Source organism: Neophocaena asiaeorientalis, unplaced genomic scaffold, assembly GCF_003031525.2.
Source record: "Neophocaena asiaeorientalis asiaeorientalis breed wild unplaced genomic scaffold, Neophocaena_asiaeorientalis_V1.1 scaffold106, whole genome shotgun sequence".
NCBI lineage: Eukaryota > Metazoa > Chordata > Mammalia > Artiodactyla > Phocoenidae > Neophocaena > Neophocaena asiaeorientalis.
Genome location: NW_020172597.1, coordinates 2,331,865 through 2,342,593, shown reverse-complemented (window position 1 = coordinate 2,342,593; position 10,729 = coordinate 2,331,865).

The following is a 10,729-nucleotide window of genomic DNA, read 5'->3' as shown; positions in this document are numbered from 1 at the left end:
CAGGCAATTCTAACTAGACAACTTCAGTGTCCCCACCCTACCCAGAGTTAGGCCTAGAGTAGACAGGGGCTCTGGCCTGGCAGGTGGCCCCTCCCATATGCTGATGGCCATTAGTGCCCATGCATGACAAGGGCTCACCCAACCCACAGAGGAGGTCATGCTCTGTCCCCAACCACCCCCCTCCCAACCAACCTTGGCAAGAACCACGGTACCATGCAAACAGTAGAGTCTACTGGACTGTGATTTAAGATCCTAGCTCTAAAAAAAAAAGGATCCTAGCTCTATCACTTAAGGAAAAAAAAAAATTTTTATTGAGCGCTTACTGTGTGCCAGCCACTGTGATACCCTCCCTACACACTTGAGCTTAACTAACCCTCACAACAATTAAGCAAGGTAGGTGTGATCCTTATTTTATACCTGGCTGAGGCAGAATAAACTGGCTAAGTGCTCAGGCTGTAGAATGAAACAGAGCTGGGTTCAAATCTGAGCTCCTCCACTCACAGTGTGACCTTGGGCAAGTCACTGCAGCTCTCTGAGTCTCTGCTTCCTCCTCTGTAAGGAGGAGATAAGACAGCCACTGCCTTTGATCCTGCTGACAATCAAAGGAGATAATGGATAAAAGTGCTGCAACCTTCAATCAAGGTCGGGGCCCTGCCCTTCCTGCCTTATCTCACCGGCTTCCCTGCCAAGGTTTGCAGGCTGGGACTGGTCTTCCTGATGGTGCCAGGCACAGGGCTGGGCACAGCTGGCACACACAGACTATTCCCACTAATTAGCAGATTCTCCCAAGGCCTTGATTGCAGAGAACACTCCCTGTCCCAGAGCATCCAAGCAGGGGATCCCCACCCTGGGCAGCACCAGGGGGAACACCTCTGGAGGGAGGGCCCTTCCTGCCTCCGAGCCTCCTTGTTTTAGAAGCCCTCACCAGGCTAGACCGGGTGTTGTCCTAATCTGAACCCCAGATCCTGTCCTTGGGCTCCTAGGGCCTGAGTTCCTACCTAGAAAGCCTGACTGGCACCCTGGCTTGTCTAGAGACCCACAAGTCACGCACCCCAGTGCCTGACCCTGCCCCAGCCCCTTAGCTGTACCCTGCCTTATGCGGACAAACAGCCTCCACTCATACCAGCTGCCCAAATCACCCATTCCAGAATCCCAAGCTCCAGTCTGCCCAGTCAACCCCCCAGCTGCCATCCACCTCTCCAAAGCTGTCACTGTCACCCCATCCAGCAGCCCCCCACGCGTGCACACTCAGAGCCTGCAGCCGGTCCACACTAACCGTGCCCTCTGCAGGGCCCTGAAGCCTGGCAGAAAAATCACCGAGGCGCTTTGACATTAATCAAAGACATTCATAAATAAATATGTGTAAATCATATGCAAACCAAGGTAGGAATTTACATCTTTCACTGCTGAGTCAGCATCTCCAGGCACCAGGGATGCTGCCTGCAGCTCAGGAGGTTTGGCACAAGAGCCCTCCCCTCTAGCGGTCCACTGAATGATCCTAGATGTCTCATCTGAGATTCTCGAACTTTCAAGCTGGAAGCATCAACCCCTGTTTATTGATTGCCTAGTACATGCCAGGCATTATACATACTATGGGCATTCAATGAGATAACATGCAGAGTACTTAGAATGGTACCTGGCACCTACCTAGCAAGCACCGAATATATATGGGCTATTATCATTAATATCTCTCAGTTTCTTCATTTGTAAAATGAGAATCAGAGTTGCACCTAATTCATAGTGTTTTGGTGAGGATGCAGTGTGGAAACCCAGGTAGAAGCATTTAGCACAATTCTTGCACACAGTAAGCGCTCAATAAATCTTAGCCATTTTATTAAATAGTGTGTGCCCATGCAAACAAGTTCTGGAAAGATATAGCCAATAGGAGTAGTTAAGAGAGGGGAGGAAGAGAGATGAACAGAGGACTTCCGCTTTCTGTTTCAGATATTTCTGAGGCAAAGAATTTGACAAATGAGCTTGTATGGCTTTCAGCAGCAGCAAGAACAAGAAAGCTATTTCTATTTGGTGGAATAAAAGCCACCAAGGCAGAGCCCATGCCCTGGGAGCCTCCACTTCTCAGCCACCTCCTCACCGTTCTGCACCCCTCCCTACTCAGCCTCTGTCCCCAGATGCTCTCCTCAGAACCTGGCCAGGGAGAGCAGTTTGCTCTGGGCACGGTGTTTATATTAACAACACCTTATGTGACTTTTCCTCTCTGGCAGGACCAGTAAGCCCAGGAACTCTGAAACTTCTCCAACAAGCTAGGCCAGGTCTCCATTCTCCCACCTGCCCTCAGGGAATGGGCCTGGACCCAGGTAAAGGTCTTCTTTCTTAGATGTGGTCCCATCCCCGGAGCCCACAGAGAGGCCATTAGGTCTGGATTCATCACTGCTCTCCGAGCATCACTTCTCTTTCCTGCTCCTGTCAGAAGCATATGTACCAAATCTTTGGATCCTATATGTCTTCATCCTGGTTGCAGACAGAGAATGAAATGAGATGGAAATGAGATGACAGAGGTACAGCCATGTGATCATCCCACAGGCCTTTCTTACTGGTACCACCATAGACCAGGAATTGGGCTGCGTGCTGGGGAGACAAAGATGAACCAGAGCCAGCTACCCCCAGGAGCGCACAGTCCCATGGGAGAGACAGATATACAAAGGGCAATGACAGTGCAGGCCCACAAATGCTAACACGGAGGTGGTCTTCACAATACATTGTGGAAGCAGGGCAGAGGTCGTGGCTTAGTCTAGAGAAGGAGTAAAAAAAATTCCCAGAGTGGGTAACCCTTGAACTAGGACTTGAAGGATGTGATGGGAGGATGGGGATGGAGCCGTGCGGGAGAGAAAGACATTCCAAGGAGAGGGAGCTGAGTGCACAAAGGTAGGGAATCATTAGGTCCCCGTGTGTTTGTGGGAAAGAAGCTCCGTGCTGCTGGTTCAGAGCAGAGGCAGGGGCAGGACCAGAGGGGGCTTTGGGCCTGATAATATATACAATTGGGAGCAAAGGAAGGCTTCTCAGGAGGCAAGTGACATGTCCGAGTTGTGTCTTGGGGGAGCACTCTGATTTGATTCAACGAAGGGACAGGAGGAAGGAAGAACGGTCCTAGACCAGTCTTAGATTTTATAACCTATCCACTCCCTTATTCTTTTAACTTCGCTTTCCTGGAGTCCCTGGGATGTAGGCTTTGGCTGTCCCTTGAGGTGTCCAGAGCAAGCAGGCCAATGGGCCTACAGAAGGAGGTAAACTGAGGCACTCTACAGAAGAGCCCTTCCCTGGTAGAAATGAGAGCAGGGACATGAGTCTGGCATATACTCTGTTCTCAGCCACACACCAAAGCTGAGACTCGAGGGTGATTTTATCTGCCATGACAAGTCCACCCCCAGGCTCAGACAGGTATTGTTCTGGGCTCAGCAGACATCCCCGGTCGGACAGATGTCCAGAACTCAAACAGACATTGCCCCCAGGCCAGGAAGATGTTGCACCAGGCCCAGACAGATGCCATGCCAGGTTCAGACACATGTCCTGGGCCCAGACAAAAGCTGTCCTGGGGCCAGATAATGTTCTGGGCTCAGCCAGGTGTCCCAGCCTCAAACAGATGTTGTCTCCAGCCCAGACAGATGCTACCCTAAGCTCAGACAGATGTCTGACACCAGAGATATATAAAGATGCTAAGAGGTCCCTGGGAAAATATAATTCCTAAATCCTCCTTTACCACTTCCACCCTCCACCTGCTACTCTCAAGAAAGCCGAGGAATGCCAGCATTGAGCCCAGCCAACTCTCTCCTGACCCTCCCAACTTGTAGCAGCCAAAGAGCTACATCATTCTGTCTTTCCCTCGACTCCAGGCTAGCCTGCTGCACAGAGGGGACGGGGAGGCACACACAGTTGGGGGATGAATGAGGTACATGAACAGAAGTACAGGGCATCTGCGCCATCTGTGGCGCGGTAGGTAGTGGTGCCCAGGCTACCCAAGCTGACTCTGTATGGAGAAAGGGGACTGGGGGGATCAAGGCTGATGCAAAGACCAGGCCCACTTAGTCTTACCTCAAACCCCACCCTCCGGAACTGGAGGGGAGAAGTCCTGTGACCTCATCTGCATACGCATGTACCTTGACCAATACCCCAGGAATGTCATTACTGGGTCATTTGAAAATAATTGTTGCTCCAAAGCTGGGCTGCACTAAACTAGGGAGAAAGACAGGGATTAGGAGGCTGGCCTGGTGTGGACATTAAGTGGGAGTGAATCCCATTCATCAGCTCGGTCCTGGCTGGAAGAATGACCTTCCTTCCCCAAGAGCCGCCATTGGGGCGTCATGGACCAGGAAGGAAAAAGAGCTTTCCCATCACCGCCACACAGCTCCCATCAGAAACTAGAGTTGTGTGTACTGCAGCTTTGCAGAAGTTGGGGTTCAGAACCCTGGGTTTTCCCGGTCCACGGGTGGAGGCGGGACAGCCACTAGACCTGAGGTGGCAGAGTGAGAGGCGTTACGGTGAGAGCCTGGCCTCCCCATCTCCCCATCTGCCATAAGGGGCCTCATGCTAGTCTCTTCCAGAGGGGAGTTCCAAGAGACAGCAGCTCATGAATATGTAAATAATCCATGAGCCATGCCCCCACCCACAGGTGAAGTTGGGACCTCCCTCCAGCTCTGCCTACTCCCCCTCCAGAGCTTCCTGGAGGCTGAGGAAGGTGAGCTGTGGTCTTTAAAACCACTCTTAAAGGGAAGCACTGTCTGATACGATTACAAACACTAATGCACACATATTAACCAAGCACAAGCACCCAAACACAAGCGCTGAAATCCTTATGGGCGTCTGTAAAGTACGAACAGGAATTCACGCAAGCAAGCTACAAGCACACCAAGCCCCCAGCACACTACTGAAAACACTGATGCAAACAAACACAAGGGAACTCCCCTCCCTCCCTTCCCCTCCCTCGGTCGGGCCAGAGTCAACACCAGGCCCAGGAAGGCACCTCCCTCGTCTAACAATGGTGACAAGAACTTAAATCATCACTGCTGCTCCCACCCCACCCTGTGGTGTTGAATTTTGCAGCCATCCAGATAAAAAGTGTGTTTAAAAAAAAAAAGAGAGAGAGAAACTCAAACCCAGCCCCAGCCTTTCAGAGTGATTAATCCCCGCTAATGATTTACCGATTTGCAGAGAGCGTGTTCTGCATAACCGGATTGTGGGCATTAGCACCAGCTCAGAGGCTGCCATTCTGCTAAAAATGAAAGTAAATTTCAAGAGCAATTGACCACCCCTAATCTGAATATTCTACTGATGGATGCACTGGGAGGATCCCCACACCACACATAGACCTAGGGGGCCGAGGCAGGCGCAAAAATACAAGGAAAGGTTCGTCCCTAAGAGATATTCCACCTTTCATCCTTCCTTCCCTTCCCCAAGTCTGAGAGATAGGGAACCTTAAATTAAATGAGACTGCTTCTTTCTCCTCTGCCAAAGGCAGCCATGCCTCTCCTACCTCTCTGCTCTTCTATGCTAGGCTCTTTTGAGCGCTGGAAGGACAAAAGAGGTAGGACACCTAGAACGGCTGAGTTTAGAGGGAGAGAGGTGGGGGATTGAGAGCTCAGAATAGTGATCACATCCCTTGTGGGAGAGCTCTCTGGATGGTGGTGAGCGCTATGAATCTGTCTAGCTGGCACCAACCTGCACAGAGGGAGTGGATGCACCTACCCAGGCTGGAATCTGCAGCAGCCAGGACCCTGACAGACTCTTCCAGTCAAAAACACGTTCCAGCCCAGAACAAGCAGGTTATGGGTGTGGTCACTCCTGACACCGCTCAGCAAGAACTGGTTGGGGGAACAGGCAGGTTCTGTTCCTACTCACACAGCCTCTTACTCACCCCTGGCAGCCAGGGAGGAAAACCAAGCCATGCTTCCCCTTTCCGAGTTTCCATCGGGGCAGTGATCTCATCCCGCCTTCACAAGAACCCAGCAGAGACCATCCTGCCCAGCTTACAGATGAGAACACTGAGGCTCACAGAGGTCAGGAGGCTGAGACTGGTCCAGTGTCATCCAGCAGGCCTGAGTCTGAGTCAAGACGGACCCTTGACGCTCTGAAAACCCAGGACCCTCGACACTCTGAAAACACAGGATCTGGGGCATAAGAAGACTGGCAGAAGGGAAAGGAAGTGGGCTGAGTGCTGCCCGCATCCCGCCCCCCTTCCAGCCCAGCCTGCCTCAGACAAAGACTTCAAGCCCACGCACGCAGGAGGGCATCCTAGGACACAAGCTCCTCTAGCAGCCCTCCCCACGGGCCCAATCTCTCCTCTCTTTAGCTCCGCTCAGCACTCCTGACTTGCGAGGAATCCAGGTGGAGTGTCTTGGAGCCCGTCTTCCCGCATCACTGAAAAAGCCTTGGGTCTGTGGCTGCATCTCCTCTCAGTGCTGCCCTGGACTCCGAGGACCCACTGCCCCACACACAAGACAGAGCAGCAGGGGCCCAGAGTCCAAAGCGGGAAAGCAGCCGGAACCAGCTGCCTCCTCTTCCTCCCAAATCTCGTTCAGTGCGCCACTGTGTAGGCTCGCCTGTCTGGGATGTGCGTCTGGAACATTGCGGTGCATGTGTGGCTGCAGTGCAGCTGATGGCGAGTGTGGGCAGACTCTAGAGGCTGCATCTGAACTTCTCAGGCGGGAGTGTGAATGTAGATGGCAGGGGTTTGTGTCTGTGACTTGAGACTTTGCACAGAGAATGTAGGGCTTGTGTAGCTGCAGTTCAGCCCCACAGAGCCTCCCCCTGCAGCCCCTCCAGCTCAGAGATCCCCCACAGCGAGGGCCCCATCTGCCGGAGGCTCGGTGACCTGTGTCAAATGAGCAGGCGCTCGGTCACACTCCAGAGCCTGGAGGAGGTCTTGCCACTCTGGGAAAGCCCGGGCAGCTCCTGGCCTGGGGGCAGTCTGGGCAGGAGCCCCTGCTGAGGAAGGAGGCCGGGGAGCCTCTGAGACTGGCGGCGGCCTGGCTGGGAGCTGTCCTCCGCAGACAAGGAGAGTGAAAAAAAATACATGAAAAGAAAGGGCTTTCCTGCTTCCTTCGAATGAGTGGGGCCACTGACTCGCATGGACTAAACTCAGGGCTCGGTACAGCCCCTTCCTCTGCTTTCTGATCCGCTGTGCAGATGGGTTAGTTCCTACAGGATGTAGGTGTCTGTGTGATGCGTGGGGTGGGCCTCTTTGTATCTGTGCACTGGGTGGGAGAGTGTGTGCTCATGTTTGTGAACACACGAGGGTGTGCCCATCTGTGTGAATTGGCGTGCCAGCTGAGAGCCTCCATGCTTGTCACCCGAAGGGCCTGCAGGTCCCCTCTATGTCTATGTTGCTGAAGGAATGCCTACTTGAGCCGACTTCAGCCTCTGCATGGGTTCTGCGAATGTTCCTGTTGAGACACGTGCCTGTATTTATCATTGTGTGTTGATTTGTGTGGCTCTGAATATCCAACCGAATGATGGGAGTCCATGTGTTTCTATTATGGATCTGAATGTTTTGTCTCCAGGCTAAATTTCATGCGTGTACCTGCAGGCTATGCGCTTGTGTGTGTGTGTGAATGCACATCTCTTCATATGCCTAAACCATTCTGTGTCTGCATTGGTCAGCTGGCTGTCTGACTTCCGTGTTCTGGGTTTTCTCTGTGGTCTACGAGGGTAGGGCTCCTGGAGAGAGGAGATGCTCTGTAACAGGTGTCTCTGCCAATGGCCATGTCATAGCCCCCAGTGTCCCACCCAGAATCTCTAGGGGCAAGAGCAAAGGAGATGTCGAGACTTCCTAGGGGAAACTTAACTCTCAAATATAAGAAAATTGTGACTCAAGACCAAACCCATATTATTGTAGGAGATCTAAAACTTCCAAAGCAGAGAAAGGAATGTTATCCTTTCCTAGTTCACACTGTTGTTCACCCCAGAGCAGCATCTCATATTAAGAGAGGGCATCTAAATTACATGCTTTGTTTCATCCTTGCAGCTTCAGAGCAAACCTGAGAAGCAGGCATTACTGTCCTCATTTTAAGATAAAGAAACTGAGGCTCCAACAGGCAAAGCAAAGGGCAGGGGTACTGAAGGGGGGTAATGGGATTGGGACTGAGATTTGCTAGCTGACAAGCTGGCAACCTAGGAGCCTGGCTTTGCCGCAGCCACCCCTCAATTCAGCACAGACCTGGGGAACTCAGCTTCAAGAGTGCCAGCTGACCAGAGAGCTCTCTCTGTGAGCTCTCTCTGCTATGACGGCCAAAGCCGCTGCCTCCACACCCTTCCCATCCCACAGTCACAGGGAGGATGACGGGGAGTGGGACCTCCACACATTCTTGGCCCTCGGACGAGCCTCAGTTCCCTCAGCTGTGCAATGGGAGAACAATCCCAGCGCTCACTCTCGGGGCTGAGAGCGGCAGGTAACGTGATGAATGAAAAGCGTTTGGTAAAGCACCCATTGCTCATGATGACCGTTCCAAACAACACGTGTCCACTGTCCAGACATTTCCCTTCCTCTGACAGAAACTGAGACAGGTTCATAGACTCACGGACCATCAGAGCTGGAAGGGAGTTTACCAGAGAGGTCACCGGGCCCAAGCCTCCAGAACCCCACTCTACAGATGAGCAAACTGAGATTGAGTTAGAGAGGGGGAGTAACCTGTTCTTTCACTGGGCACTAACAATAGAAACAGCGAGAGTGAAAAGTCCTTTCTGAGCCCTTTTCACTCACGTTGTCTTGTACCACCCTCTAACTTACCTTAGTGAGACAGGGGTGCTGCTTATGGTACTGTTATTCCCAATTTACAGGTAGAAGAACCAAGCCCTAGAAGACTGGGCCAGAGTTATTCTTGCCCAGGAAGACAGTAGCAGGTCCAGGTTGGAAGCCCAAGCTTCAATGTCACGCAGGTCTGGTTAGGGCTGGTGTGAGAGGGGACTTCGCTACAGGATTCCCAGCCTTGGTCCTACCTCCTGAGCCTGGGAGAGAGGCCAGGAAGGCAAGTGGACCAGGAAGTCCTGGGCTGCCTCAAGGTGACCACTTCCTGGGCCACAGTCCAGGAAAGCCCAGCATCCCTAGCTAGGTTCAGACACAGGGCTCCATCACAGCTCTTGCAGTGGGAGTAGTACCTAAGGACTCTGCTCAGGACAGTGGCCAGTGGCCACCCCATCCCTTGGGGGCTAGCCAGAGGCTGGTCCTAGGGCATTTAGGGCCTGGATGAGCACAGTCTGTGCCCAAGGATGACCCTTGTCACTGTCGACTCTGCCCCAGTCACCCCCACTGCGGCTGCCCCCTGACCCACCCCCCATCACCCTTCTTCACACACTGAGGCTTTACTCCACAGTCCTGACTTGCCAGTAGGGCCCTAGCTGGGCCCCCAGCTCGGTCCTCCAATCTGGGACCCCCGGGGCCCTGGAATCTATGAATCCATTGGAGGCAAGATCAGGGATAGAAAAGAGGTGAACTGGCAGCTGGAAGACTCCCCGAGAGCCAAGCCTCAGCGTGGGGAAGACGTGGAGGCTACAGCTCATTCCACTCATCCTCCAGCCAGCGTGGCACAGAAGAGCTGATGCTGGGGTCCAAGTCCACTCAGGATCCTTCAGGGAGTCCTCAAAGACCTGGGGGATGAGTAGGTAAGCCACTGCATGCCGCACCTTTCCAACAAGACCTCTTCAGTCCCAGTTCCCTTTTCAGCAGCCCCAGGCAAGTGGGTTAAACTCTAGCCCAGGGCTCCCTGCAAGGCTGGACAGCTCCCAGCCTGCACGCCGGATTACTGAGGCACCAGCGCCCTTCCCCTTGTCCACGCCACTCCTCACCTAGAGCAAGTTTCCCCGGGGCGTGACCCCGCCATGACCCAGGCCAATGAGCCGGGCAGGCAGGAAAGAGAAGGAGCGAGGCGGCGGCGTGGGTCAGATACCCGTGGGCCCAGTGTGTCCACCATTCCTGTCGGCGGTGCTTTCCCGGAGCCACGGTCTCCACCTCGAGATCCTCTCACTCAGGAACCTCGGAATCGGCCTGGTTACAGGAGCTCCCGTCTCCCCACAGCATCGCTGCCGCCGGCCGTTCCGGCCCCGAGCCACCCGCGAGGTACTCACCTGGGCCGCGGCGCCCGGGAGGAGAGCCCGTGAGAGGCGTGAAGTCGGGGCCAGTCCGACTCTGCCCGCGCCCGACGGTCTCTCAGGGCGGCGGAGGTCGACGGAGTTGCGCTGGGCGGACTAGAGGGTGAAGAGGCAAAACGAGACGGGCCAGGGAGGAGCGCAGAGGAGAGCTCCGTGCCCGCTGGAAGTCGCGGGAGGCGAGGCGAGCGAGGTGAGCAGCCGCGCCGCAACCGAGCCGGGGACCCGCGCCGCCTGCCGCTCGCAGCCGCCGAGACCCGCGGGAATCCCGGCCCGCCGGCAGCGGCACGGCGGAAGGAGGAGCGCGGGGCTGAGCTGCTTCTCGGAACCCGAGCGCCTCCCGGAGCCCGCCATCCCCGCCACCGCCTCTGGCCACACGGGCGGGTGACCGGCGAGAATTCTGCTAGCTTGGAGCGTGGGACCCGCCGGGCTCGGAGTCTCCAGCGCCGGGGGAAAGTGGGGCCCACGCAGCCAGGACGAGAGGGGGTGCGGTCCCAGTGCCACCCCCGCGCCACTCCCCACGTGGCGGCCGCGCCCCCGGGGCGTGAGCGTATACGCGGAAGGTAGGGGGGGCTGTGAATGAAGCCCCAGCGGCCAATCAGCATGGTCGGCGCGCGGGACCCCAGGAGTGAGGCCC